This window comes from Montipora foliosa, chromosome 13 (genome assembly GCF_036669935.1).
Source record: "Montipora foliosa isolate CH-2021 chromosome 13, ASM3666993v2, whole genome shotgun sequence".
Lineage (NCBI taxonomy): Eukaryota > Metazoa > Cnidaria > Anthozoa > Scleractinia > Acroporidae > Montipora > Montipora foliosa.
Genome location: NC_090881.1, coordinates 3,859,418 through 3,864,417, shown reverse-complemented (window position 1 = coordinate 3,864,417; position 5,000 = coordinate 3,859,418). Strand labels below are relative to the sequence as shown.

Below are 5,000 nucleotides of genomic sequence, written 5' to 3'. Positions count from 1 at the left end.
TTTAAAATGGCTGGCTTTCAAAAGGCTGAATTTAAGTAACTCTATGTCTTAACTCTTCAAAAATGAACAGTTCCTTTGGAATTTAACTACACAATCCTGCTACATATGCGCTGTTTTTTGTTTTGTTTTGTATTTGTTTTTTTGTTGTTGTTTTTTTTGTTGTCTTTTTTCATTCTCTGCACAATGTGGCTAGTCGATTGGATAAACGTTCTCGCCTCCTATACCAAAATGAAAAGCGCCTGTGGGAAAGGGCAATGTGTAAACCTTAAAACATCTACAGCTGCATTTGAAAAATTGTGGGCGCATGACTTTGTAGAGTCCGTATACTAGCAGAAAATGTTGTCCAGCAGGACCTACATAAACGGCCTAACTCCCCACGCGTTCTTGCCACTCAATGGCTACACTAGCATCCGTCCGGTGTTACGCAAGTGACAGGTTCGAATCCTGGACATCGAATCCTGTCTTTACTTTAACCTATTTTCCGTTTACTTGATGTAGGCCGGCTTCAAATCGTGTCTGCTCCGACAGCCAGACAAGCGCCACACACGTGTCTCCTCTGCTAACATACTGTACCTTCAACAATTTCACCATTTCTATATCCGTGGATTGAGAACCATCGTATTTTTGGCAATGTCGGAAAAAGTTGTCGACTTCAGGATCCTACAAAAAAATTAAGAAAGGCTTGGTAATCGTGGAAGCGTCATGTTCTTTGTAGCCGTCAATGAGATGGCGAGATCTTGGTCGACTGTATGTATCTACATATTTGGACACTCGCAAGACAGAGGAAAGGAACAGGCAGTTTGAAACAGTTGGGATATTGGCCTCGGTATTTGGGAAATAGTGTCTGCTCCAGATATTCTGTAACTAAATTAGCGTCACAGCGTATACCGTAATAAACTGAATTTTAAGAGTATGAAACTCAGTCACTCTCAAGCAAATCTTGCATGATTACCGTTACCAAGTTTTTCGATCAGACATTCTTAAGTTTGGTAAATTTAAGAATCCCTTAGGGTGTTCCAAACTGCATAATGTACAAAGTAAGACAAGAAAGAGCATAAATACAATTAAAAACAGATGTACGATCTGCAAATTCAAAACTAACCTCTGTGTTGACAGTGGAAACAAGCTTGGTGCAGACTTTGAATAAAGGCTTTTCTCTGTCAACCCATTTTAATTCAGGGCCGGTGGTCTAGAGAAAATGGATAAAATGTTATTTTTTGCAATAAATGGAAAAGCAAACAACCTCAGGAAACAGTCCCGCCCCACAGCTTAATGCAACCAGAAGTAAAAGATTACAGTACACTTATACAGCCAATCAGAATGGCTTACAGCTATTTCACATGTGGAAGTATAACCAATCAACGATAGCGTAAAGGCGTTTCCATGCCAATCACTCGTGCATCTCGTGCAAATCGTACTTTGTTATTGAATTACATTAAATTCGCATTTGGTTCTATTGTTAGTGAGTTTTTGTTTCTAATTTGCGTTCAGAAAACTATTTTAATGAAAATTCTCGTCTTATGTGTAATAAACAGTTCACGACATAGAAAGTGCTTTGTACGGGGTTTTATTCACTCGTTGTTTGTGTCAAAAACCCTCACTCGCTCGTTCCTCGCTCGTTCGGGTTTATGACACAAACAACGAGTGAATAAAACCCCGTACAAAGCACTTTCTATGACGTAAACTATATATATCGCGCTGAAAAGAATGCTTTATGCCTTCGTTAGGCTGTTTATGTTAACGTTCTTTTACATTGTAAATAGTCAGTGTTTTTCAATAAGAATACCCTAGAACCCAAAGGGTAGTACCACTGCCTTGGTCGGAGGTACACTTTCCCTGGTTTTTCCACTCGCTGGTTTTTAGGGGTTCACATGTCCGACCCTGATGTATTGCTCTTCTCTTTATAATAGGGTTGATGTATATATAGTTTACGTCATAGAAAGTGCGGCGTACGGGGTTTTATTCACGAGTTGTTTGTGTCAAAAACCCGAACGAGCGAGGAACGAGCGAGTGAGGGTTTTTGACACAAACAACGAGTGAATAAAACCCCGTACAAAGCACTTTCTATGACGTAAACTATATATATCGCGCTGAAAAGAATGCTATATGCCTTCGTTAGGCTGTTTATGTTAACTTTCTTTTACATTGTAAATAGTCAGTGTTTTTCAATAAGAATACCCTAGAACCCAAAGGGTAGTACCACTGCCTTGGTCGGAGGTACACTTTCCCTGGTTTTTCCACCCGCTGGTTTTTAGGGGTTCACATGTCCGACCCTGATGTATTGCTCTTCTCTTTATAATAGGGTTGATGTATAAATGTTTTTGTACCCATTTCAATGCTAATAAATGGCACGATGGCTTGGCTAGGCACAGCACCCATACATCATCTTGCTCGAGTGTCCGGTTGAGAAGTGGAGGAAAAATGTGATTTCTACATCAAAAATCACTATCGCTAATTATTCATTTATTATCATCATATTATTATCATCACCATGGATAACTTACTTGGTCCTGCAAGCGTTTATTACTGGACAATAAGTTTGCAGGTTTCCACCTCTCGAAAAACCCAGCGATCTTAATTAAAGTTTTGCCTCCAAAAATTTGAAATGCAAAAGTACACATAAAACACCGAGGTTTTTTTTTTTTATTATTATTTTACTATCAGGAACTTAATGCTTGCAAGGAGTGTTGGGCAAAATAGTTCCAGTATGTAGAGAATCGAAGCTGCGGCGGCTTTTTTCAAACTAATTTCAATTACACAAGCTTAGGCTATTCTTGAAAAATCTTACCATTTTCAATCCACCATAATAGGCAGACAAATAGCCACGAGGCGTTGTCTGTCCAACAAGGAGATTGGTTTCCTCTGTTTTGACTCTGAAGCAAGAACGATTACAAGTAAAGCTCGAGTCAAAGCACAAATGTAAAGTTTGAGATAAATTTAAGACGCATAGTAAATTCGTTTACCAATATCATGAAATTAAAATGCGACCATTAGAGTTACTGGGCCATAATGTGTTTCACATTCAAGCTGCTGATCTCAAAGGGCAACTTAAATGCACTTGTAACTTACAGTGTTCCCTGCAGAACTGGCATCCAGGCATAACCAACTAAAATAAAAACGAAACAACAAAAAGATACAATTACAGCCACCTGTCCATTGAAGTGTGCAAGACTGTTACTCACCTCCTCGTAATTAAGTGTTTTCCCCCTACTAATTACGTACATCTTCACAATTAAAATTTAAAAAATTTAGGTGTGTTTTTTGCTTTTTTGTTTATTTGTTTGGGGGGGGGGGGGGGTGGGGGGATAAAATTCTCAAATGAGGAATGCCCTTACAACGATCCAAGAAAACACACAAAAAAGGCTGCGCAACTCAAGCCACTCGGCAAAAGAAAGGCGTTGAGAGAACTTCTCTTCGTCAATCGGCCTTCATCGTTTTATGGCAAGAAGAAAATCCTCATTAATCATTACGTAAGGTCTGGTATTCCTTTCTATTAAATCTGTGAAACGATTGAAATGCAAAGATATTTTATGTGTATATATCGACGATGATGACCCGGGAATACTCGCAAAATATCGGAGTGCTCCGAACAGGAGTCGAACCAACGACCTTTCGATTTCCGCATTTCTACCGCAGATCTACAGGAGACTCGTTGGACCTTGGCCATTATTAAACTAGGTTCAGTTGACATAAGTTCTTAAAAGTCCTCTCTTGTTCGGGCTTTCAAGACCTCAGAGAATGCGTTCCACAGCACCACTGACCTGGTGTCTCTATGGGCGCCGGTTTTCCCTTGTATGATCCGGTTCCAGTGCTACTTTTGGTCTGCTCGCAGGCGATGTGTTGAAATGTGAAAAACACATGATGCTTCTCTGTTAGTTGAGTCGGGAGCTTGATTTTAACCTGTTAGCAAATAAGCGTGTTGTAACGTGAAATATAAATAATGAGGCTAAATAAAAGGTTGCCAAAGGCAAAGTTAGAATTAGAGATACTGCTAACCAGAAATGTTACGCTGCTCCCATTGACAAGTATAAAAAGTGGTAGCATTCCACTAACTGCCTCCTCAGAGTGACAAAAGCCCGAACATAAATTGTGGCAGGGTAACCTCCGATCAAGCCCATTTTTAACTTCGCTCTTATGGCGTCGGTCGCTAAAATTGGGCCTGACGGGTTACTTCTCCGTTAACTCATTTTTCTCAATTTTTCATTGGTTCTCAAACATCAGCGACTAAAGGCACCGCAAGCAACCCCTGTCATCCCATTATATTTTGCGATATCTGCGGATCAACCCTACCCATGGATGAGATCTCAAAAGGGATAAACTATCACACGATTCCATTAAAAATGGTGCTACTACAATCATCAGGAACAAGTCATCTGAGAAAGGCAAATTTCTATAGACTGGCAACTCCAGTTAGGTCAGGAACATTTAGAAATGACAAATCGCTATTTTTGCCAAAATTGATTGTAATCTCGTAATCTGATTGGCTAATTTGCCGTTGTCGATAAGAGACTAGACAACGCTGCTCGCGTCATGCTCGCGTCAATTTGTCACGAAATGCAATAGCCAATCAGGAACGCTCATTTTGGAAAATAAACCAATCATATTGCGAGAAAGTTATAGACAACGCTTGCTCTTTCTTTGTGTCATGATTTTGGTCACGCTCTGAAATAAACACTTCTTTGGCGTTGAATACTGTGGTAAAAAAAGAAATTGAAAGTGATTCAGCGTTGTCTGTACTTTTATCGACAACGAGATTCGTCATCACAGTGGTCACAATTTGTTGTGGACTCACTCGGCTGCGCCTCGTGACTCCACAACATTTTGACCACTGTGATGACGAATATCGTTGTCGATAAGAGTCCAGACAACGCTAAACCACTTTCGATTTGTTAATTCTATTTTAGTTGCAATCTTTTAAAATAGAGCACAAGTGTTGCAATAATGTGGAAGACTTTAAGTCATTAGAGCGAGTTTCAATCGAGTGCCGTAAAACCAAAACC

At 39.8% G+C, this 5,000-nt stretch overlaps 1 pseudogene; it reads right to left on the bottom strand.

Moving 5' to 3' along the window:
• LOC137983859 (dedicator of cytokinesis protein 9-like) overlaps positions 1 to 5,000 on the bottom strand; it is a 66,164-nt pseudogene that overhangs the window by 57,907 nt on the left and 3,257 nt on the right.